Source organism: Pteropus alecto, unplaced genomic scaffold, assembly GCF_000325575.1.
Source record: "Pteropus alecto unplaced genomic scaffold, ASM32557v1 scaffold103, whole genome shotgun sequence".
Taxonomy (NCBI): domain Eukaryota; kingdom Metazoa; phylum Chordata; class Mammalia; order Chiroptera; family Pteropodidae; genus Pteropus; species Pteropus alecto.
In genome coordinates, this window is record NW_006436288.1 from 75,129 (window position 1) to 101,791 (window position 26,663).

A 26,663-nucleotide genomic window follows, 5' to 3' on the forward strand; every position below is an offset into this window, starting at 1 on the left:
TTTAAAATCATGCCACTGGACTAGGTAAAAATTTCCAAAACTAATGGGGAAACTAATGGATTCATAAAAGTGCTAACCCAATATCAAGCACAAGAATAATTTCATGGGACTGAATAAACTAGTGAGAATAATCATCATTATGTATGGATTTTTTGTTTGAAACATTACTGGTTCTTTAAAGTTGTATTTTCCGTATTAAAGAATTTTTTTTTCTCTTTTCTGTTAAGCTATCTAACTTACAACAATATAGTAAAGTATTGTTTGTGAACAAAGATGAAACATTTAATTTTTTTCCCTTTCTGATACCTCTAGAAACTCTTATTGAATATTCTTACTTTTATGGTATTATAATTATTTGCATAAGTTCAGTAAGAATCTGTTCTCCTTGTAAACAGAACAAAATCTGAAACATTGGTTATACTACCAAGGCTTTGACTAGAATGTCATATTTGAGAATTATGCATATTCATATGAAATTTAATATAACTTGAGAGCTTTAAGGAACTAGGGTTGACTGTGTGGAGCCAATGCTTACAAAGCCCTCTTGGAATGTCTAACCGATACCTGGTTTATAGTACTTCTGACATTCCAAGTAAGTAAGGAAGATCACTTCCTGACAGGCCTAGGAACTTTAAAACATATTGGGAACCTTGAGAAAGGAAGAATTCACCCAAATCTATAGGTATTGCAGGTGAAGGCTAATAGAAAATTCTTGGTTTGGCTTCTTAGTCTCAAGAGGTTTTTAAAAGTCTGATCTGAGTTCCCTTATTTAAATTCCCAGCAAACCAGATTTAAAAGAGCCTAAATGGTCAATTATTATCCTTGATGCTCTTATGTAAATAATCAGGCCAAGTTTAATAAGACTAGATTTATTTTGCAAATTAGTCTTACTTTATCTTTGATAAAAATTAGAGTTATTGCAGAGAGAGAAAAAAATTTATGCCTCAATAAAAAAAGATATAGTACATCTTTGTGGGTTACTGTATTCTAGCCATGTTTGTTGTCTTTGAGTGTTTTCACCTCATTGTAAATTGGCTCCTGTGTTTTGTATATTTTGTCAGTAATTAAACAATTCCAATTTTTCCCTCATCCTTCTGTTTTGACACCATCGATAACTAACACCTGATTGCCCAAATCCTTATTGGGAGTATCTAAAAGGGTCCTACTAGCTAATGTGATGTTTCCGTGCTCTGTTCTGAAAAAATAACCATGACTGTGACACTCACGTATATGCCATCACCAAGACATTCAAACAGTAAAGCAGGAAACTGAAAGTCGTATTGTCACTGCCATCCTCACTTCATTATCTAAAAATATTTTAAGCCCAACATTTGGAAATATTTTTGACCGACTTCCCTCTGGTCTCTGAAAGTGGGTTTATCATTTGCTTCATCCATTAACCTTTGTTTTTCTTTTTGTTTCCACATAAATGCCTTTTCATGGGGGAAAAAAAAAAGCTTTAAAGGGCAGAATGAAGGGTACCAGAACATGCCACCCCAAAATATGTCTATTTGGCCTACAGATTAGTTTGAGCTAAAGGCAACTGAGAACCTGCAGATGAAGGAAAAGCTCTTTACTTTCCTCTAACTGCCTAACAATAGAGTATAAATTTCCCCTTTTGCAAAGGAAATTTACATTTAAAAAGGAAATTTCCATTTGTAAAGGTGTCTCTTACCAGACAGAGAGTTACACCCAGAGCCAGCTCTTAGCAGCATAACAAAACAACCCTTATTTACCACACATTTCTTCCCTTCCCCTTCTCATAACTTGCATTTCCCACCCAGAAGCCCCAAACTTCTTTCTTTTGTTTATCTTAAAATATATCAAGCTTCAATCACCTGGCTACCTCCTTGAGTTTTCATTTGTTGGGAATCCCCATGGGTGTATATGCAACTAAATCTTCCTTTTTTTTCTCTTGCTAATCTATTTCTTATCAGTTTATTTTCAGGACCTAACAAATAAACCTAGGAAGGTAGAGGAAAAAAGTTCTTCTTTTCCTTCATAGCTAAAAACTGAAGATGACTGAGGCCAGGAAATCTAAAATAGTGCACAAGAACTGGCTTATACATACATACATACGTACGTACGTACATACATACATACATACAGTAAATAAGTAAGTAATAAAGCTGATAGTAAGTAATTAATACATTGAATGAAATGTATAGATTTTGAGGCTAGGCTTGCAGAACAAACCCAAAGCAGTTACCATGTCCAAAATGTCCTATACAACCCGGCCCCTGCTATCTGTCCAACACCACCTTGCACCATTCTCTTTCTCATTAAGTTACAAGATATTGTTGTGAACAAAAAAGGGGCTATGTAATAAATCTGACAAGCTCAGCGGCTAAAGAGAATTTCACAGGTAATCTGATTATAAATTTGTAACTGGGTGGGTCATGATGGGTAGTCACATCCCAGCCCATAACTTATTTAGTAAAAGGTTTATCTTTGCCTTAAACAAGCTCTGTCCATTGTTCTTGTGTATCGAGGTTAACATACCTTTGTAATGCCAGAATGATCCTCTTTTTCAGACCCCTTAGAGGCATAACTACCCTCAAGGGATTACGTGATCTTGTTGTCTATATACCAGCCTTGTTCAATGTAAATGTTAAATGTTAATTATCTTGTATAGATCAGTGTAAGAGCATCTCTTCATTTTGCTTTTTATCCACTCATGAGGATCTCCCCACCTTGCTTTCTCCATCTCTTTAATCTACCACCAACGGATTTCACGTAACCTTCCTCATTTCCCCAACCTTTAGCTTCAAATATATAAAAAGAACTGCAAAACTACTTTTCTCCGGAGCATTTTGAGATCTTGCTTTGGGGCATGTCCTCAGTTTGGCTCCAGTAAACTCATAAGTTTTCTATACGTTTGGACATTCTTGTGTCGATACTGTTCTTTAAGTTTCTAAACCACATTCCATCCTTTTCTGTCACAGGACCTTAGCACATGTTAGTCCTTCTGTATGAATACCTTTTCTTCCTCTTTTACATGCAAATATTTTCATATCTTTTTTTAATTGCAGCTTAACTGTCACCTTTTCAGATAGGTCTTCCTGACCCCTCTTTATTAAAATGATTTTTCCCTATAATTCCTCAATGTCATGTGTATTTCTTTCACAGTAATTATCACAGTTTAAAGTTATTTTATTAATTTTTTTGGTAACTTCTTTTTGTCAGTCTCTCTAGTAGAAAGGAAATGTCTATCTTATTTACCATTATACCCACAACATGGAACACAGTGACAGACCCAAGGAGAATGAATGAATAAAGGATTCTTACATGAGAAATGGATTTTAAGTGGTATTGTCCATGTCATTATTTGAAGTAAAAACATTGAGTTACTAAATGAATAAACAAAATGAATAAACAAGAAGTACTGATAAGTAAAAGTAAGAGACTGGAAGAAAATGACATGGATGATCTAGCTTGCTCAAATTTCCTTCCAGCTCTAGGAGTCCTCCAACTATAGAAGATATTCTTAAAGAAAGAGGAAGGAAGCAGTATTTTCATATTTGAAAATGAATCCATAACTTCCACAGGATTAGGAAACACCGATTACAGCAACTTACCAATAATCTTGATCTACTTCCTCAGTTTGCAAATGAAAACATCAAGGCCTAAAGTTGTTATGAGATCCGCTGAAATTCAAACAATAAATTAGGTAACAAGAAAACCCAGGACTCAGGTCTCTTAATTTCCAATCTGGTGTTCTTTGTGGTGCCTCAATGCCTTCTTGATATTGTCATAGAATACTGTGTGAATAAAACAGAAAAGTTTAATTTCTTGGAAAAAAAAGAAGAAAAAATCCAAACATATTGATTCAAAGGTAAAAGCAATAGAACCATAAGGCTAGCAGAGGTTCAAAGTCTACCTAACAGTTACTTGATCTAAGACAAAACACCCTAAACATCCTGAAATGTATATTTTTCAAGACAGAGAATATGAAAGGAAAGGCAAAAATGATATTTAGCCAGTTAGCTGAGAAAGAAATGAACTAGATTATATTTATTGAAAACATAAGCATGAATATATATCAAACTTGTCCACAAAAAAAAAGAATTTTAAAAATAATAAAGACATAAACTGACAATCTAGCAAAGTCTAGTTTTCATCTGTGATACAAAGCGAAAAAGAAACATGGGTTATTTTCTCATAAATACTAAGATAACAAAGCATCATGAATATCTGATTCTCTTTCACAACGTGGTCTCAAGGATAAATTAAGTAAATAAAATCCACAATCCAGTCCTCATGTTAGGTAATCAATCAACTTGCGTTCAGAGAATATCAGAATATTAGGAGATCTGAGTTCAAATCTTGTATTTACCACTAATGGACTTGGACAAGTCAGCTTCTCTAGTTCTCAATTTTTTCATACCCTCAGAGTAAAAAAAAAAGTTGATCAAACAGGCTTTTTCAAAGTTTTTAAGAATTGTTTTGTATTTTTAAAAATTTAAGTTTTTTATTACCGCTCATAAGACATATGTTTTATATTACTTGCATGAATAAACACATGCCTATAATTACGCAAAAGTTTCATAAAACAATCTTGACATTTAGTCTATTTAGCAGCTCTGATATGTTCTGTTCTAATAGATTATGTTATGACCTTTTTTTTTTTTCAATGCAGGCTATGACCCTTTACATTGATTTCATGAGCTACACATGAGTCACAGCATACATTTTAAAAAACATTTTGAAAAACATTAAGGTCACTTGTAGTTTTCATATTCTACTAATAAATTCTCTGAAAGAACCACAAGTCAATAATAAAATCAATTTACTTGAATTTCTATTTTTCCCCTTCCTATATCAAAGGTGATAATGGATTGTGATAAAGAAATACAGGTAGTGAAAGGGAAAGTAAGAGCATTGAGCATCCATGAAAGGAAACTCAGCCAGTAAGTAATTTAACAATGACCATAGAGAAAAAGACAGAAGACATTCACAACTAACTGGAAAGTTTTCACTGACTTTTTTTTTTAACTGCCAAGTTTAAGAGCTCCTTAAGAGAATGTTTGAGAAAAGGAGGAGGCAGAGAGGGTAGGAAGAAGGAGAGGAAGAGGAATAAAAAGAAGGAAAGTAGAAAAAGAGGTAAATGTTCAGGTGCTGGTGGGTGGTCCTGACCTCTCTGACCTTCAGTGAAGCTAGGCTCAGCTCAAGTGAGAAGTACCCTCTATTCATGTGAAAAAAGACCTTTGGGACCCGTCAGTACCCACCCGCTTCCTCCCCACTGCTAGAGGACTCATTCTAAATTATAAATCTGATCATTATGTGACTGTTTAGAATTCTTCAAGGATTCTCAGCATCTCCAGGATAATGTGTAAATTCTTCAGCATGGCACACAAACCATTCATAATCTCATCACATGTTCCCCTATTTTCCCAACAACATTCACACTCTCAATGCACATACACCATCACTAGTAACATCAAGTCCTTGGAGTTCCTCAAACCTCCTTTCAATTTTTTTCAGCTCTTTTCTCTTTCTAGAATGCCCTCCCCTTTGCTTATGTCTTCTAGTCCTTGAAGTCTCAGCATATGTATCTTACCTCTGTCATTCCCCACCTGGTCTGCTCTCCTCTAACCCAGTGCCTACCCCAATCACAGATGTTAACACTGCATATTGCAACACACATCTATTCATCTTTCTGGCTAGACCATGACCTCCTTGAGAACAGAGGTCATATCCATTGTATTCACAGATGAACTGTGCTCAGTACATAGTAGAAATTCCATAAATATTTGTTAACCGAATGTAAGACTCTCTTACATTCCACCTGTTCCGGCTGCTGAGAGTAGCTGAAATTTCTGAAATTCAGATATGATTCTTGCCAGCCATGTGTAAACAGATTAAGTAGATAATCCTCTGCTCTCCCCAACAAAACTTTAGCTAAATTTTCACATAACAAGTAAAGTGTGTCTTTCCTGGTTAAAAAAGCTGATAATGATTCAGCAGAATGGGAACATAAGTCTCTGGAAGCCAAACCAGAGAATGATGTCCTCTTAAAATGGCCCCTCCAAAAAAGTTTGGAATTCAAAGTGGAAAGAACTCAGAAAACCATAGTGGAGAGTTTAGGAAGTTTAGTTTTTCAATTGTATCCCCTTTATTAGTGGAAAACAGAGATAAATATGTATAATGGCAAAAATCAAACGTGTGAAAGAAAGCAAAGCACCTCTAAAACTCTTATTCATCAACTTTGGTTATGAAACAAGTAGAATTTCGTGCAGGCAGTAAGTCCTTGGTATAAGGAGCAAATACTGTGGGATCAGGATAATTCATTTTTAAAATATGGTAAACAAAACAAGAGAGGCTCAATTAAATCTAACAAGGGAAAAGGATAATAGGAACAAAGATAATAAATGTTAGCCCCAATGGGGGAAAGAATGAAATATTTGTCATAGAAAACGAACAGAAATAAGCACAGTGAAAGCCCAAAATAAGGAGGGGATGAAATAGATCATGATTCCAGAGCGGCCAAACAGACCTTTCTGGAACTGAAGTCATTTTAGATTTGGTGTCTTAACAGGAAACACAAGCAAACAGCTAGGAAATAAAAAATATGCTTTCATTAAATTGCTGATAAAAAGCAGATAAGGGAATATAAAGAATTAGGAACGTGGTTTGAATCTCTTTTTCTCTATAACATACAGGATATCTCAATTAGATAATGATTTTTCACTTCCTAAGGAACAAAGGAACAGAATAAAGTAAATGTGTTTATTGTTCATTAGCAAAAATAAAGAAGTGTTTCCAAAAAGTGTTTCCCAGTGATTCAAATTCTGGTCCTCAGTAAACTCTTTGGAAAACAAAACAAAATAAAACAACAGATGCAACAACAACACATCTATGAGCATACAAAGAAATATAACCAGTAAAATTATATGAATTCTTGAGGACAATTCAAGATACTAATGTGACTACATTTTCATCATTGTTGAGATTTTGTCCTAAAAATTACTAATGTTTAGTGGTAAACTTTGATTTTTAGAATTTTTCTTTTATTTATTTATATTATCAAAAGTTTCTATGATGACCATGTATTACTATTGTAATAAAGAAAAATTCCCTCTCTGCCCTTCTTCCTACCCGCTTCAAAGAAATTCTGAACAGGATAACATTTAAAACTTTGGTTTATTTTATCTGTCGTGGTAGAAATATGAAAAATTTAACTCCATCAATTCAAATCATTATTAAGGTGATCTCTAAGATAGTAGACAATTCAGAAGAGCATCAAATTCAGACTCTTAGCACGAGAGCCTGGAGGACACAGTTCTAGTAACAATAGTGGCTTTAATAAGATCTTCGGTCTGGGCAGATGTAAACTTTTATTGTTATTACCTTACAATAAATAATTGAATATTGTTAGGAGATTTTAATTTTAATTGATTTAGTCATTAAATTCATTTAGGACTGTGTTATCACCAATTTCTTGACTGAAAGAACAGAAACTAACCAGTTCAGATTTTATTTAAGTGGCTTTATTTTTAAGAACAGAGAGAACTCATGAAAACACTATCCGATCTAGCCTCTTGGGAGCTGAAGATGGGAACCGGTAAGCTGTTGGGCTGGGGGTCATGCTCAATAAATCCTGGAACCACACGGCCTCTCTTCTTTGCTATTTTCTGAATATCTGCCCCTATTTTTATCTCCACAGACCAGATCCTTTCACTTATTCATAACTTCTGTTTTTCTATGATTTTGGCCTGCACGTAGCTTTTTCTAGGCCATAAATATGACTCCAGGCATGATGCTACATGTAACAGATAGGCTCCCCACAGCTAACACATCTAACTCTCAGAGAGCCAATTCCACACTGGTTCCAAGAGAAGCCGCCAATTGTCTCAGTTTGGGTGAGTTGTACATCTCTATTCCAATCTGCCATAGTAGAAGAACTAGGATACATTGTATCAACATGGCCATCTAGGCTTGCCTCTTCTGGGAGTCATTTCCAGAAAAAGAGACTTTGTGCTAACAATTACCCAAATATATTTATTACTTTTTACTAAGCAATTTTAGGCATACCATTATATTTAGGAATAGCACGAAAATGTTATTGTGTAGTTCTTCCCATCCTCTCCCAACTCTCTCTCAATCCCAGGTTTTCCCTCACAGGTAATAACCCAACTTCCAAAGCATCTGCATTCCTCCCCATCCATAGTTTCATTCCTATAGCAGCCTGCTCTTTCCTGACTAAAACAAAGCGATTAATTCATACTAAAGTGTTTACGACTGATAAAGTGACTTTAAAGCAAGTCATTCATCCTCTCAGTGACTTCATTTCTTTATCTTTAAAGTGGCAAGACTTGGAATAATTGACTCAAGTTGTTTTCTAGTACAACTTTCTAATTTCCAAAAACAAAAGTTATTCTAAATCATAATAATAGTTAACATCCATTTAGTGCTTATTATATGCTAGACATTCTTCTAAGAGCTTTACGTATAATACTTTTTAAAATCCTTACAACAATGATTCAGAAGAGCATCACATTCAGACTTGGAAGACACAGTTCTAGTAGCAACAGTGGCTTTAATAAACCCTTCTAACATTAGAACATTCTTCTAAGAGCTTTACATATAATACCTTTTTTAATCCTTACAACAACCCAGGTAAGAAAGTGTTAATTAAGATCATATTGACTGTGATAAATAATAATAATAATAATAAATAATAATAATAATAATAATAATAATAAATGCTGAAAATATATACCTTAAAGAAAATTGAAGTTTATTTCTTGATCACATCATAGACCGGTATGGGAATTTCTGGTCTGTGGTGGCTTTCTTCCATTTGGTGATTCAGGAAACCAGGCTTGTTTTCTTTTTTCTTTTTTCCCTTTGTGGCTCTGCCATCTCCTAGATCTCACTGTCATCTGCTTTTAGCTACAGAAGAAAAAAGAGAGTATGGACAAGGTATACACATATTAAAGAATCTGGCCCAGAAGTGACACATCTCACTTCCATTCATAATCTATTTGTGAGAAATAATCTCAAGGCAACAGCTGGGCACAGAGGAGATTAGAAAATATTATTTTAGATGGGACAGTCAGTTCTCAGAAAAAAATTAATATTTTTCATTACTCCTCATCTATACATTTTTCACACTTTATCATCTCTTTGATAAGAATGCGTTATTCAATCAAGGACAAATATTCAAAGCAAATTCATATTTAGTTGGCAGTATTTTTTCTTTCTTAGTAGTACAGAAAATTGTGGTTTTGACAACCAATGAAATCTTAGGTTAGACGAAATTTGGAAGAGATAACAAGTTTTGGCTCTTCCTCAGTCTGCCATTCTTTTCACTAAATATTCAAGCACACCCTTTTTTGCTCACTCTAAGGATACATATTATAGTCCTATCTAGTTCGAGCGTTTGGCTCAAAGTCCAGCATTTTGGGAGATATGAAGTCTTCCCATCTAAAGCTCTCTCAGTACTATGATATACAAACATATAGAGAAGTTACCTGCACTGCTCATTATATGATGATAAAACAGGAACGAGATAATCATAATAAAAACTATTAAGAAAGAGAAGAACATATAGCAGTCACTAGTCCATTGTTGTAATAGATTCTGCCTTTTAAGTTATCATAGATATAGTTTTAAAAATGCTTTGCCAACACATAGCATGGGTCTCCACCTCTCCAGCACCCAACATGTTTCTTTGCCACCTGCTGCCCAAATGTTTGGCCAAATGTATTTACTTTAGCTTTTTAATATAGCAACATTCCTTCAAAGAGTCAATTTCTGTATTAATTAGGATAAGGCTAGGGGCAGTAAATAGTAGTCTCCAGAATATGTAGCAGAAATGTAGTAGAGGTTTATTTCTCATTCATTTAACCAACTAGGGTAAGTGCTCTCAGTTGGTGGGCAGTTTTCCTCTGTTATGTAGTTCAAAGATGCAATCTCCTTCCATCTTGGGGTTTAGTCTTCTGTTGGGTCCTCATCTTCAAATGAATTCAGCTGGTAGAATGAAAATGATGATGGAGAACGTACACTTGCTTCTTAAATCTTGACCCGAAAATGCCACATCACTTCTGCTCACATTCTACAGGTAAATATTAGAAGAAAGGCCACGTTAGGTGAAGGAGGAATGGGGAAATATAGTCTTTGTCTGGGTAGCTGCTTCTAGTGACAATTTTCTGAAGGGGAAGCACACATTTTGACAGAGAGCTAGCTTTTTCTGATACAAGATGAGGATTCGATCTTTAATAATAATTAGAAATTTAGTGGCAAGGGAGAAATTTAAGTAACATTAAGAAGTTCCTCATAGGGTGCTTCAGATCATAACATATCACTAACCACCAACTCTGTCCTCTAAGTCTGTGCCTGTGTGTTATTTTGAAATATTAGATGACGTATCTATGGCAATAATGGAATTAAAAGCAAGAACAAATGATAAGGTTTTAAGTAGCCAGCAATAGAAATAATAACCATAGAGTAGAAGCTAGCTTCTTTGTTCGTGGTTTCTTTGTGCCAGACTCTGTGTTGAACTCACTTCAAGAATTATTTTATTTAAACCTTACTAACATTATATCAATTTTATAGACGTAGAAGCTTAAGGAGCTTACATAACGTGCCGAGATAAATAACACCTAGAAGTATCTCACTCCAGGACCTAGTTTCTATTCACATACCAATTATTTTTCCCACTTAAAATTCATAAAGCCCTAAGATTTCTTAAAGAAATACTTGAGGAGTACTGAATTAGAAATTAATGATGACGTAATCATAAACAAATGTAAACTAACTACCTGAAATTACATGTCAGTCCCTGGTTAAAAGGTTATCAAATGATTCAGGATACACTTGTAAAATAGATATACATATATTTTATGTAATTAAAATTTTAAAAATTAAAGAATCTTCTAGAGAACTTGCAGTTTGAGACATATTTCCCAATTCCATAAAGTGTGGATACCTAACTTTGTCAATAATACTCTCTGCTGCTACCTCACAGAAACTCTAACTGGCCAGGAAGGTATTTTTCCTCCTTGTTAATATCATTGGCCCTTGAGTGTTATTTTCTTTCTAATCTTGAGGGTCATTTAAAGAATCGCAGTTCCACTGAAACACTGAAAGTGAAGATTCTCAAAGTCCAGTTACAGGGAGAGAATGATGGGTTCTCGTCGTGAGTGACTTATCGTGACAAGAGAAAGAACACCAACCAGCCAGGGTTTAACCAGAAAAAAATGTGACAATTTTTGGATGGAAGACAGAAAGGAACTCCAACAGAAGAGTCCTGGTCCAGGGACAGCTGGCTTGCAGGGAATGGCTAAAGGCTCTCCTTTGCAGGAAATTTCTAAGAAAGATATAAAATGAGATAAAGCAAGATCTTGTGAATATTGTTCAATTCAGTTGTCCTCTTAAGGAACTTCCTCCATTTTTTTTCTTTTTTTAACTATTTAGCAACCATTCCTTTCCCTAGGCTTCTGAACCTCAAGTCTTTCTTTGACTGTTGAGCTTCCTCCTAGTTAGACTGCTCTGTAAATTAACATTACGTTGAATATATGGAAGGACTAAAATTTTGCCTCTACACCAAGGAGCAGAGGAGCAAGCTTTACACAGAGGCTGCCTACCCCAAGATCAATCTGCACACCAGAGAGTCAGCCATCACATAGGAAGAGCATGCGTGCTCAGCTGATTCTGATGCTAAGAGTATGAGAGCGAAACATTTGGTTCCTAGAGGCAGGAGGAAGAAGTCATATCTTCCTCCTACGACAAACACTAGAGTGTTCACTTAGGAGACTAATAGCCAAATAAACAAACACTGATGACAAGGAAACAATTTAAGGAATGCGCCCAGGAGAGCTAGTTAGTTTTAAAACATTACCAAAAGGTCATGATATTTTAGACTTGCAAGGAACTTAAAAGTCCCATCTCATTTAAATGTACACACTGGGAGCTTAGGCTAAATCTGGTCCATAGATGGGGTGTGCTTTGGTTCATTACTTGAATTAGCTGTCCACATTTAAAATAAGGAACTTTCACATTTTTAAAATCTAGATTCCTGACCACTCTTGAAAAATCAGATCCAGAAACCCTGAGTGGCCGGCAATTTCCCACAGCTGCAACTAGAACTGAGCAGAAATTATGCCCTTTGGACATTGCATGTTTTCCCCAGTTTCCTAGAGTCGCTTCTTCAATTTGGATACATAACCTGCTTGGATTCTATTGGCAGATTCTGAGTTTGCAGCCCTTGCAAGACCAACCTGTTTGAGTTTTACAGTTAGAGAAGCGAGGCCCGCAGAAGACAAGTGACTCGCCTGTCCACTGAACTTTTTCTAATACGACGCATGTGTTGGCACTTTTTCCATATATTCATTTCGCCATCCCATACTTTTTCCCAAAGAGATTTAAAAAGTAAGCATACAGTCTGAAGAAATTATGTTTAAAGCAGGAAGAGACAAAGATGATGTCAACCAGAGGATAATTTAGAGGCTCACTAACTGGAACCCAAGAGACTTCGATAGGAAGTTATTAATGGAAGGAAGTTGGAGGACAAGAGAGATTACGTGTGGAATAAGAACAAATGAGAGAAGCATATGTGAAGAGCTAAGGTAAGGTGAAGAGAAAGAGCAAAGGAGGTAAAACTGTACTAAAATACTATCTTATTCGTAAAAATAGTATTAACTGAAGGAAAAAAATGAGCAAGGAAGGCACCGAATTGGTCTGCTCCTATTGAGATGTTAGCAAAGCAGCAATCGATAGAAAGAAGCCTCTCCAACAGAGACTCCCAAATCAAAAGTGCTCAAAAAAATAATTGGAAATTGTAAGACATTCCTTCTTTAGACTTATTTGTTGTGGAAAAAAAAAAAATGATGTGTGAAGAAAAGCAGAGAAGTCTCAGGGTTACCTTAGAAGTTCTAACAGAAGGAGATGAAAACAATGATCTAAAAGAGTAATAGTCTGAAAAAAAGAAAAGAAAAAAAAACTTTTCTAAAATGCAAACCAGGAATTTTACCAAGAGTTTGCCATTTAAGGGTTCAGCAAAAGTTTTTCTAGAAAGAAAAATGAACCAAGACTGTGTCACAGGACTCTTTCTTAGGGAGAGGGAGGACCTCAGGACTGGTACTACTGTAAGATCACGAATCCATACCAAACGCTATCGAATGCATACCAAACACTATCCTGTGACTTCACTGTAAAGATTAACAGAGATAAGTAGCAGAATGAGAGCTGAGATCCTGACTGATGCCAAAACAAAAAGGAGGGAGTAATGTAGAAAGTTGATAAACCTTAAAAGAAACAATAGGATATATGTGTAATTAGCCTGTGCACGTCAGGAGGCCTGGGGTGCTGGTCTTGACTCTGCTGCTAATGGGCTGGGTCACCTTGGGCTGAACATTTTAATTCTCTAAGGCTCAGCTTCCTAATCTGTGGAGTGAAGGGTTTGGGCTGATTCTCAAAGTGTTATCTGCAGATCAGTAGTCTCAGTATCGTGAGAGAACTCGTTAGGAACACAAATTCTTAGGCTCCATCCCAGACCTACAGTCAGAAATGGGGTGAGACTTTATTTATAATCTGCATTGTAATGAACAAGATCCTGGGTGAGAAAGGCACTGAGCAAGCCACGGTCCAGGTGATGTCTACGTTCTTTATATCAGTAAACACTCGATTTCCAAGCAAAAGAAGAAAGAGTGCTAGGTTATTCTAGTAGCTAACATAATAAAAAATTTTTTAAAAGATATTCAATAGGACATCATTATTTGCTTTGAATAATGCAAGTGTTTGGTTAACCATTTGGTTTTATAAGACATAAGAACACCATGCCCAGGCAAGGAGCATTCCATCAATGAAACAAAGTGAGTTGAAGCAAAGTGAAAGACCATCGTGGCAGGACAAGGACAGTACATATGCATTGGCGGTGGTAATCTCCCTATCAGGATGCGTTCAGTGTGCAGAGAGCAAAGAGAAGAAGGATCCTTCTCTTTCAGTGTTCAAGTTCTACAGTTTTTTTTTTTTAAATACACTTATAGCTCAGTTAATGAACTGCCTTATAATTAGCTGCTTTACATTAACGGTGCTTATGCTTATAAAAATAAAATTGTCAAGGCTCGTCGGAAATTTTAGTGGTGCCATAGGGCTCAAAGGTTGACATATAATACCAAAAAGCAAAGCAAAACAAAAGAAAACACACACGCAAAAAAGCAAAATAAACAAAAAAAAACCAACTTCATAATCAACTTCTCTCTTTCCAGGCATAGTTGAAGATAAATAAGACTACAAAACTGAGATTTCAGTTTGCTTTCCACAGCATCCCCCTTTTGGTATGCCTCATTCACTTTCAGGGACCAGCTCTTTAATTTCTCTTCCTTTCTTCCTTTTTCTTCCTTTCTTTTCTTCCTTCCTTCCTTCCTTCCTTCCTTCCTGTCAGTCATTTACGTTTATTTCATTAACCCCTAACACTTTAGTAAGAATAAACTTCATGTTATGCTATGTCAACCAGGCATTTTAACTTTGTTTTTCATAATGAATTCTCGAACGAAAGTTCCTGTCATCAGTGAAAGGTGCTAAAGGTATCATCTGATAGGTAGGAAAATTTTTGAGTTGAGCAGAAAAGCATCCAAGGTCAGTAAAGAGAGCTCTGAAACAACTTAGTGGTCTTTGTAGTGCAAAGGAGAGCAGTGGTAGGGAGGGAAGCAGAGTAGCAGGAGAGGTGGAGCAGCTGGAGAGGTGGAACAGCAGAGAAGGTGGAGTAGCAGGGGAAGCTGATTGGGGAGCAGTCTAGGAACCTGTGGTAAAATGAATAGAGACTGTATAGGCCTCTTTGCTAAAGAACTTTCACCCACTGGTGGACAATCTGCAGGTTGGCTAGGCAAAACAATCTGTATAAGTTGTCGCAAAATCTACATGGAGTCTTTCCAGGACTGAAGACTTCCTATTCCACAGGTCATATCTTTCCTATCCTTCCTAATTCTCTGTCCCATCTTTTCATGCATGAGTACAGATCAGCTCCTGTCCCCTCTCCCTAATCATAATCCATCTTCTGTCCCAGGACTCAGGGCTGCTGTGTTGGTTGTGTAAGTATACCCTTACACAAAAAGGACCCCTAAAGTGACACCATGCAGAGGGGACAAATGGAGGCTGAAACCTAGCCCATGCTTTCCTTACCAAACCCTGTGTTGTGGGGAGTGCTTTTTTCTAACTCACACAAAAGTACCCTATGAGCTAGCCCAATCACGCCAGTAACCCCTGCATTGTATTTTTTGGCACATCTGACTCCACAGTAGTTTTTTAAAAGAAATTTCTCTTAATATACTCTCTAGATTAACCCTTGCTTCTCATTGCCTCTGTAGAACATACTGACAAGTGCCATGGCACACCCATGGCACACCGGCAGCTGGTAGACGTTCTCTGGTATGCTCTAGAATGCTCTGGGTACATCTACTCCCTCCAGTTATGTTCTATGGATGTTAAGTAATCCGATTTGTTCTCAGACTGGTTTCTACCAGTTGTGCTTGTTTTAATTATCCAAATTAATTAAATATTGAATAAACTGATGACATAGCATAAAAAGAGAGAGGGTTATAGTTTCTGTGAAAACTAAGTTTAACACTTTGGAAAGATTGGAAAGGGTAAGTACTAGAAATAGCTGTTGACTTAGTTGTAGAGAGGCAGCTACAAAAGCTTGGCAAAAGAAAAGTGCAAAATCTAAGAGGCTGCACTCAATTGTCTTATATGTGATTTGAAATTCTCGGTTCGCTTTAAAAGAACTCAAGCTAGAAATCCTAGACCATGAATTATGTGTGTAGTTTACAGGGGGAAAAAGTGCCACTGTAAGCTGCAGATCCATGTTTAAAAAAATAATAAAAAAAATATCTTTTTGGAAAACGTTTTGGCCACATATCAGAAAGCATATGTTTATATATTTTAAGGTAAAACACATGCTTAAGAAATATTTTTAATCAGTTTTTATCAGCATTTAATCGATTTTTCCAATTAACCAACTGTCAACCCATACCCAGTGAAGATGTTGTCACATAAGAAGGTTTCTATAGAATTTATGCCTAATGAGATTTGTGTATAGTAGCTCCTCACCCTTAGTGATGTCTTTCCATGCAACTTTAAGTATCCTATAATATATCTGCCTTTGATAACAGTGTTTTTTTGTTCTTTAACCGTTTTGTTTTTAAAATGTTTACAGGATTTTTGATAACAAAGCAATAATGTATCACATGAGAAAAGAGTCATTCTCAATAACAGCCATACAATCATATCTATACTAATTCAAAATATTTTAAAATGTTCTTTTGAATCCAATTTAACTTTATGAAATATACTTTACTACAGATTAGAACAGGACACACGTTCTATCTGGCAACCACTGATCAGAATTTGTCTATTCTGCTGGGAATTCTGTAAAAATTACCTTGTAAGTTCAAACTGACTGGAAGACAGATGGGCATAACAAACTCAGAACTTTTCTTAGGAAGGATGATTCAATGTGAGGTTAATTATTCATGAAGGGAGGAAGGAAGAAGACTGGAAAAGATGTTTTGTTTCACCATTTCCCATCCATTTGGAATCAAAGAATCATGTAGTTTGAAACTGGGGAGGAACTTACAGGCCAGTGGGTTATGCCTCTCATGCAGGAATTTCTCCTTCAGATCAAGCAGTGCCCCACTCTGCTTTATTACAACCCAAAACGAGATGTCCCCATGCTGGGAAGGAGTATGCCTCATTACTGAAAAGCTCCTTTGATTACCTCCATTTTGGGATATTCATTCTGAAATTTACAATTTGAACATTTCCATCCTTGTGTATTTTGAAGGAACTGGGTATCCTGGAGAAAACAAAATGTATGGTGTGTAAGTATATTTTCTTTTCTTTCTTTTTTCTTTTTTTTTAGGCGAGACAAAACTTAGCTGACCTCACAGACTGCAAGGACCCTGTCAGCTTACAATTCCTTATTTTTTTATTTTTTACGCCTACAGCACCTGGTCTTCCTAGGTGGTCTCCCATCCAAGTACTAACCAGGCCCGACCCTGCTTAGCTTTCGCGACCCAACAGGATCGGGCTTGTTCAGGGTGGCATGGCCATAGACAGTGTGTGTGTTTTCAAAATGGATTGTGGCTAAGTAATAAGTTTCTCAGTATAAGGAAAAACTGCCTATTAATTTAGCAGTTAAATAATGTGGAGGCTTGCTTTACAAACTGTGTGCTCCCTCATTCTGGAAGAGAGCAGTGATGACCTACTTGGAAGTCTTTAGGACAGGGTTTCTGTACTGGATAAAAGGTTAGAACAAGAAGCCTCTAAAGATCCTTCTGCAATTCTAAGTCTTTAACATACTTGACATTTTCCCTGACTTTCTACTCTACAATATACTTGTTTTCTTCGAATATCCTTCATGTGCTATAGCTTCCAGAACTTTTTGCTACTTTACATGACCTGCTATGAAAACACATTGATGTAATAAACGTTCTTAAAATTTTGTATCCAAAATTAAAATTTATAATCAATAAACGCGATGCTGAAACGGAGTCATCAGGAAATGGCCTCCATTTGGTGATGCAGATATTGCTAGTAAAAACCAATATGAAAGACATTGTTGCTAAAGAGCCTTGGAAAACATTCATTTAAACTAAAGTGGCCAGAATTATCCTAATCAATTACTTTGTAGCCTAATAAAAAAATACAAGTCAAGAATTCCCTATTCATAATTCCAGAAAAATATTTAAAAAACAATTTTTTTTCCATAACTAATTTGGTGGCAGACTCCGATGTCAACCGCCGGAGGCAATTTACTATCTGTATATATCTTGTTTATTCTGAATATTCACACATTTGGTTGCTGAATTATTTTAATCTTGGATTTGGAAGGGCACTATATACTCTTTCTAAATCCAAAATGCCTGAATTCAGAAACACATTTGGACAAATAGTTTTGGCTTAGGAGCTATGAACCTGTCATATGTGACAGGAGACTGGTGGTGGGCTTCTATGTATTTGCAAGAAAAAGGAACAGTGATTCCACTTGCAGTAGTGTGGTCCCCCAGACAATCCGAAGGATCCAGCAATACAAATAAACACAATTAGATCCTGAATAAAACATACTCGCAATGCCCTATTGGGCTTACAAGTTGTAATGGCAATCTCTACACATACACACACACCGACACACTAAATATAAAAAAAGAGAGATAGATCAAACACATTCCAAACCAAGGGAAAAACGGAAAAAAGGAAAATATTTAAAATGTTAACGTTCTAAATCTTTTAAGATAATGTCTGAGTCATAATAGGCTACTTTGAGCTATGATGATAAATTAACTTCACTCTCACTGATGTAACACACAAAAAATTTACTTCTCGCTCTTGCTGCACACCAGTGCAGGTTGGTAGGAGACTCTGCTCTTTACAGTCATTGAAGGACTTGACCGAGGAAGGCTTTACCATCTGGCATGTTTTAAGTTGTTGCAAGAAGATAAAAGAAAGCGTGGAGAACTCAAACCTACCTTTTCCAGCTGTGTACCTGAAGTAACAGTCACTTTCATTCCTATTATTCAGGATTACTCATGTCGCTGCCCCTAAATGTGGGGCAGCACATGGAATATTTGCCAATTGACTATCTCTGCCATGAAAAGAGAATAAAGCAATATAGAAGAAGCAAGACAAATAGAAATTTAAAATGACATAGGATAAACAAGTCCAGATAAATCTATAATCACAATTCACGACTGGAATATACTCTTAAGTAAAAAGCAGGTAATGTCAGAAAAGATTTTTTAAAACTAGCTATATGATATTCAGAAGAGGTCCACCAAAAATGTTAAAAACAAATAAAGCTTGAAAATAAAAGGACAAAAAAGGATATAACAGGCAAATATTAACCAAAATAAAGCTGCTATGGCTATATTTTTATTAGAAATAATAGACGTTAAAACTAAAACAATTATTAAGTATAAATGGGGACATTCATAATAGTTTTTAAAATGCCCAATTCACTAAGAAAACATAAAAATTCTAAACTTACGTGTACCTAATAAAATAGTATCAAATTATATAAAGTCAAAATTGATAAGGTGAAGAGAGAATATGTCCCAAAAGCTTAAAGTATTTACTATCTGGCCTTTTACAGAAAAAGTCTGTAGAACTCCACATGGTCATAAGGCATCTTGGCAGACTTCAAAATACCAGTATCAAATGACAACAAATTTTGAACCACAGTGCAATTACGTAAGATATCAATTAAAAACAAATTAAAATAAGTAAAAAGAAAATTTCATGCTCTTGAAATTTTAAAGGAAACCATACCTTTAAATAATTGCATGGGTAAAAGGAGAAATAATGGTGGGAATTTTAGAATACTATGTAATAAATAATAATGAATCTATTATATTAGAACTTGACAGATGGCCAAGGATGGACAATTTGTACATCATTAAGGGCACTAATCGCAATGCATTAAAATAGATAACTATGTTTAAATCCATGAGTTAAGATATTTGGGGGAAAAGTAAGTAGCTCACCATGGGGAGATGATAGAAAATCATTTATTATGTTGAGAACCAGTAAAGAAAAAGAAAAAAAATCAAGTGTTTATCATGCCTTTCTTACATAGACTGTACCAGTGAGCAGTCAATAATCCATCAAGTGGAAACACTGGCACAGGTGGACAAGTTGAAACTTGCAAAGAAACCCAAGAGGCCAATTATATCCAGATGCCTAAAGGAGGGCAGCTGTTGCCTCAGTGGGTTGGCTGATCATGAAATTTAAGGAGAGCAGACATGCTTGGATCCAAAACGGACTTCTGGATCTATCCATTACCATATCTGACTGCAGCAAACTACTGAAAGCAGTGACCACTTCTTCACCTCTTCCTTTCAGATTTCATGTAGACGCTTCTTCTGCCAACTCTAACTCAGATATAAGGGAAAGGGAACTATGGGAATTAGCAGTCTGCTGTTTACCAATTTGGCAGCTCTACCCCTTTTAACCACTTCCAAATAAAGATAACATGAAAAATCATGCTTCCACTTAACAAGGTGTAACTACCCCTCATACAGATGAAAAGGTACTGATCTTCTCCCTCAAAGGATACACAAATAAGATTTTATCTCTAGATGATGTCCATTTGTCTTATAACTGGATCTCACTCCTCCTTTGATATCTTGTAACTTAAATACTAATGTATAAAGGTAACACTCCAAAGTGGGGCAGTAGCCATAGTTGTTCACTTTCAGGTGGTACCAGCATAACCCTCCCCAAGCCATCTGTAATCAGACCTGAACTCATTCTTCCTTAGTATAGTAGATGCGGATAACTTCCCATGAGGTCATAGGTGTGGTTTGAGAGAGAGGATTCAGTAGAATAAGAACCATAGAAATCTGAGCCAATGGCTCATGTAACTTACTTGTTCCTTCAGGATCTGCTTAAGCTCAGTCTTGTATATTACTTCCACTCATGCTGGAGTGAGCTGTGCATGCCCAACATAATGGCTTAGTGGGTCAAACAACACCTAGCTCAAAATGGGCAGTTTAAGTTCCATGATGACTCGGTCATCCAAAGTCAAGTAGTCAATTTCTTCTAAGGTCCAGTAGCAAACCAGAAGCTATTTCTTGAAAGGAGAATGTTTATGTTTAGAAGATGGCATAGCTTGGCTCCAAAATCCTAAAGGTCAGCACTGTAATTCACCTATAGGATCCTGCCAAGGGCCTCATACAACTTCCCTATCTGCCACAGACATTTCAAATGTCAGTGGGTCTTCTGGATCAAAGAGCTCAAGGGGCAGAGGAGCTGGCACACAGCTTGGACCTGACGCAGACCCTGCTGTTACAGTGAGTCCCAGTGAAACCTAGAAGCTCACTAGATGTGCCTCTTTCTTTAGAGGAGGAAAGGCTTAATGCAGCAATTTGTTCTTCACCTTAGAAGGGATGTCTTGACCATGACCCAGATCAGAGGAGGCAATCACTAAGGCAGAAGGGCCCTAAATTTTTATGAAATTTATTTCTCAGCCTGTGGATATTTGCTGCTGTAATGGAATAAAATGATATTTTTGTGGAATGAAAAGGCAATCAAGTTCTTTTCGGACTATATTAGACTATACTAGATTATACTAGAGGGCTGTAGAATTGATAAAGGCTTGAGAGAGAATAGTGAAATGTATTCCTAGTCCTACCAGTTGAAAGCAAACTGATTTTTGTAGTTTTTACTATGAGAGATAAGAGAAAAAGTATTAACCAGATAAAGAGCTGCATACTAGGTACCAAGGACTGTATTGGTTTACTCCAATAAAGAAACCTCATTTGGAATAACAGATGCAACTGGAATCATGACCTGATTAAGTTCACCATAATCCATCAACATTTTCCAAGATCTATCCCTTTGTCACAGGCCAAAGAGGTGAAATAAATGAGACTGTACTAGAAATGATCATTTCTCCATCCTTTAGGGCCCTTATGGCAGCACTATTCCTTGTAATCCCTCCAAGAATGCTAAATTGCCTTTGGTTTATTATTTTGGCAAGTAAACACTTGCCATACTAATGATAGCATTAATGGCTTACAGAGAATGGCTACTACAGAAGTTCTAGGAACTCCTTTCTGGCTTTTTTCTATTGTAAAGCTCTCAATGCATAATTTGGGGGATCAATACAGGGATTCTGCCATTTGCTGAGTATGTAAATTCCAACTCTATTTCAGAACTAGAAAAATAATCATGGGGTGTGTTTGGGTATCTGCCAGGCCCACTATGAGTTGGGCTCAAGCCAAAACTCCACTTATTTTCTGATGTCTTAGGCCCTACTCTGATTGGCACACCAAAGTGACATTGGGAGTTTCTAGGAACCAGTGTTAATTCAGAGCTAGTGTGCAATAATCTCCCCAAATTTTGGTTATTTTCTGGTCACCAGTGCACATATGTATTGGTAAGTGCCCAAAGTTGCCTTCGGGGAAGGGTGAGTAGAAGATATACAGCATACATTTTGGCAATGTAGCAAGATTCTTCCTTAAGGAGATCTGTCTCCCCTTAATTTAAGGGCTCTGCATCTACTTGATCTGGACTGAATCAAGACTGGAAATCAGTTGAGGACGCTCTGAGATTCAAATAAGAATTCTTTACTCCAGTCATAGAGCTTTTTTATGCATAAAAATCAAGTAAGACATTAGTAGGGTAGTAGTGTATGTATTTCAGTCCTAGGGGGATTACAATAAATCAGCCAACACCATTGAAAGATCAAATCACTCCGATGACCATTCTAGCTCTGTCCATTATGACTGCCACGTTTCCCTTCTCTCTGGTAGTTAAGATAGTTAAGTGATGTCACTTGCGCCTGTCACTTCAGTATCCCACCATCTCCAATAAATCCATGGAGCCCAGTTTAATGATAGCATTAATGGCTTATGGAGAACAGCTACTACAGAACTTGACAAGGATGCTGTTTCTTCAACAATGCTTTTCTTAAAGACTTCTGAACCTCCCAGGTCATAATTAGGGGACAGCTGAGCAGTACTAACATAATAAATCCACGCCAGCATTCCAACTCCTTAGCTTTTGGATATCTTCCATTTATATAGTGCGAGATGGATTTATGAAAGAGGTGGTTTTCAGGTAATGCATGACAGAAAAAAACTTTCATAGTTTGTGTGTGTGAGTAGAGTTTTAAGTAATATGGGATATGACCTAAGGACAGAAATGGGAGTAATGAAGAGATTCGAGCGGAGATATAAGATCCAGTAGTGATGACAGATGAGCTACAGAAGTTTGGTGGTAGAAAAAGAGAAGTGGCATTAATCCAAACTTACATTGTTGTTACTTCTAGAAAGATGACTGAAAAGACAGAGGAGCATCTGTAAACAAAACAGAAAGATTTGGGATAAGCAATATATACGGCATAAAAGAGAGCAACTTGTCAAAAATTATTTTGAGGTTTATTAGGTTGGAGGTTGATAATACGGTGGCATTAGTAGAAAGATGGGGAAGCTATAGGGAGAAGGCACATGGAGTACAATAGTTTGAAGGTTATATGGGAGATGTGACAGAATACTAAAGAAATTCTAAAAATATAACTGTCAGAGGGGGCTTATCAAAAGCTGATTATTACACTTAGTGATGCTGTAATTTGACAACTTGGCTAAGTTGAACTACATCTCTAGAGTTCTCTTGTGTTTCCTGTTAGGGTGGGCCACAAGAGAGAGTGTCGTGTGATCTGGAGCCTAGAAATGAAGCAGTAGACATTTTGTAGCTCACACACGTGGTCATTTATCTGTTGCCTCACCTCATTGGGGTGTGGCACTGGCTGAGCCTGTGACTGATCCTCCTTCACCAAGATCCTAGCTCAGCTTCTGCCACACCTAGGTTAGGGGAGTAAATGTATAGTTCTATGACAAAGGGCCCCAGCTTGTGTAGGACACTCCAGCCATCAAGATCAGAGGCAGTGAGAATTGATATGGGTTTTAATCCATCCTCATGGACTCTAGCTCATGCTTTTGAGTTGTAGCTTATTCTTGATTTTACCTACTTTACATCCATCTGCTCTTCCCAACTGCCTGCCCTATATATATTTCCTTTTCTATATCAGTCAGCATGAAAGCAGAGTAGAATCACTGTATACACGTATCTAATATACAGACACACACACAGAGTGATTCTACTTCTCTGATTGCACTCTGACTGATATAATAAAGAAAATATGTAGTTTAGGGCAGTGATTCTCAAAGTTTCAAATCCATGTCTTATTTGTTTTTTTAATTTTATTTATTTAATTTTAATAGGTGGTCTCCCATCCAAGTACTAACCAGGCCCAACCCTGTGTAGCTTCCAAGATCAGATGAGATCAGGAGTGTTCAGGGTGGCATGGCTGTAGACTCACATCTTATTTAGATAAGCATAAACATTTTATCTCTTCTTTTCCACACCACCGATTGACCAATCCCTCTTACAGAAGCATGCTCATTGGGTTAAGGAATTCTGGTTTGGCAGATATACTGATGGTGTTTCTTATTATAGCTTATATTGTTTAAAATGTTATTGTTTTCATTTTAAAAATGTAACATTATACTACGATAATGGCTGGAGGTTTGTAAATTAAACACATCCACTTCCACATATTCTTAACTGATCATTCTTCCCAGCTCTTGGTCCCTCTCCATCACTCTTTTGGAAGATAAAGATTAGACATTCAGATTCCTCTTTCAGTTTGTATGTAGACAGTCACAAAAAACCATAATTCACTTCCTAACACATCAGATAATCTAAACAATTATAGTTAAAAAGAAAAAAAAACTTTAGAGAGATGAGAGCACAGAGAAACCTAAGTGAACTAAATTTCAGAAAATGACAATTCTTTATAAGAAAAAAGACCCACAGTGGTTCTCAACCTTGACTACAGCGTAGAGAAGTCCACCATAGACAACGCTAAGGAGAAATCAGCCTAACTTTTAATAAATTTTAATGGCAGTGTGTGGGCTGATGTGACAGGTTAAAATCCAGAGGAGTCACAGGCACAGAGCAAAACTATACTGCCTTACAATTCTTTCCTACTGATATTCACTAACTACTAGGGTAGGACCACAAAAACAAGGCCAATGAATGGGAGCTAAGAGACACTCTCAGAGATAAACTGGATTTTCAAGCTAAGAAAGACTTGTAGAGGGGTAGAAGAGCTGAGAGAAAACTAGCTTTCCAGGCCTTTAGATAACAAAGATTGGGGTTGGGAGCAGCTGAGAAGTCGATCACAAATGATATCAAGCTGCTTTATATACGTCCCATACTGTCAAAAGTTAAAACAAGAAACAAGATCTCCATCCCAACACAAATTTGCAGCATTTATTTTTTTCTGAAATCAAACTACAGTTCCAACAGTGGTTTTTGGATTTTGATGTAAATGAAAGGAAATTTCCATATTTTAAATCCACTTAACTGTGCTTCCACCTACCCTTCAAGCGGAAATAATCAATGTGCAATGCAATGGCGTGCTAAAGGAGAAATATCAAGAGAACTTAGAGAAGTCTAATAGAATTGTATAAATGCCTTCTAAGCAATGAATATGCTCATGGCAGTACCTATCTGGGTGAAAAGGTATTTTAAAAACTGAAATATGTAAAATGTCATTACAGATCAATGTTAACAGGTAAACATTTGCAGTTTTGAGGATAGAGAACAGTTACTTTGAATTGGGGTTTAACTAAGTGAAATGTTGTCCTCCCTCAAAAAATGAGTTCTCTTCCTCCCATTACTAAACCTGTATTACAATCGTTATTACGATTACACCTTACATTTTTGTCAATTAAAAATTGTGGATATTTGTTTTTTCTCTTATTATACAAAGATCTATATAATGTCCTTACCTTTACCTCTGTGCACAAAGCCTTAAATATTTATTATCCGCCCTTTCACAGAAAGAGATCGCCAATCCCTGGTCTGAACGCAATGTTTGCCACAGTTACTACTGTTTACTTGGCTTTGGAACCACATTCGTTCTAATTCAGCCTTCTTCTTCAGCGAGTCACTTGGAATAGGTAAGGAGGAGATAGGAAGAGAAGCTGAGAGTTATTTCTGTCCCGAGGTTAAATAACTGTAGCTAATGTTAATTGAGCATGTTATTATAGGTAGCAAGCACTCAGGTAGTTGAATACATTGTATATATATTTGCTCTTTGATACTCACAAGAATTTTACAGGATAGGTGCTATTCCCCACTCCCATTGTACAGAAGCTGAGAGTTGCCAACTGTCATACTGATAAGTGATACAGAGGTTTATACGATTTAACTTTAACCCCCAGCAATGGGACACTAGAATCATCAGTGGAGGGATCAAAAGCAGAAAGATAGATAATTGTTGGGGGTGGGGCAGCAGGTGGTCTAAGAAGAGTGGATGTGGACATGAACTCTCCTGGGGAGGATAGGACTACCAGGTGACAAAAACGGCTTACAAACAGCCATTAGTCCCACCTTCCCAGCAACAGGACTCTTTGCCACTCCAACTCCTTTCATAAATTTTGGTTCAGAGGGTTCTGATGAGCGTGTGAAAAAGTCTGAACACCTGGAGAAGTGAGGGGCAGCGGCTAGGAAAAATCTGTAGGTTGGAGAGAATCTAGGAAATCTGTCCTGGTCTATATGTGTATATATACACACACTATATTTATACATACGTATTTGTGTAACAACACATATACATACATTAACCCCCTATGTATGTATTAGCAGGGTTTAGAATTTAAACATAATGATAACGTTCTCAGCCTTCTGAACTGGACACTTCAGGGTAAAGAGACTATAAAAACTAAAAACGATAATCAGACCACCTGTGCTTTAGGCTAGAACCCTCAGCTCACCGACTTAACTTCCCCTCAATGTTCTTCCAATCATTTATTGCTCTCCTGGCAGGATCTCAGGGTCCTCCAATCCGGCGATGACAGTTTCAGAGCAGTGGTCCTGGGGAAGGATATTATCCTCAGGAACACGTCCTGTCAACTTTGCAGTCGAGTCACCTATTTCGGTTGGTAGCGACCGCTATTTCTTTAAATGGACAGCGGATTTCGAAACGAGGAGGAAAGGGGGGGGGGAGGGTCAGGAAAAGGAACTCGACTGCCTTTGATAACTGCCCTGCAACCTTCCCTTCCCCAGAACGCGTGCTCAGCCGGGGATGCGCCTGCAGCCGCCGCAGCCCCGCTCCCGCGCGCGCGGTGCCTCCTCTTTTCGGGGCGCCC

At 36.9% G+C, this 26,663-nt stretch overlaps 1 long non-coding RNA gene and 1 pseudogene across 6 annotated transcripts; both read right to left on the reverse strand.

The window, feature by feature from the left end:
- Positions 1–441: 441 nt before the first annotated feature.
- On the reverse strand, positions 442–26,657 carry LOC107195737. Of its 6 annotated transcripts, XR_003046562.1 has the most exons (7): positions 26,289–26,657; positions 22,758–22,802; positions 20,369–20,572; positions 18,471–18,586; positions 16,721–16,798; positions 8,723–10,060; positions 442–3,761 (listed from the first exon to the last, which is right to left on the reverse strand). It is a non-coding gene; the product is annotated as an uncharacterized LOC107195737 (long non-coding RNA). The 6 variants fall into 6 exon arrangements; XR_001516959.2 differs by lacking the exons at positions 16,721–16,798; positions 18,471–18,586 and having other exon boundaries at positions 8,723–8,895; positions 9,477–10,060; XR_003046561.1 differs by lacking the exon at positions 18,471–18,586.
- On the reverse strand, positions 16,941–17,059 carry LOC112480428 (annotated as a pseudogene).
- Positions 26,658–26,663: the final 6 nt, after the last annotated feature.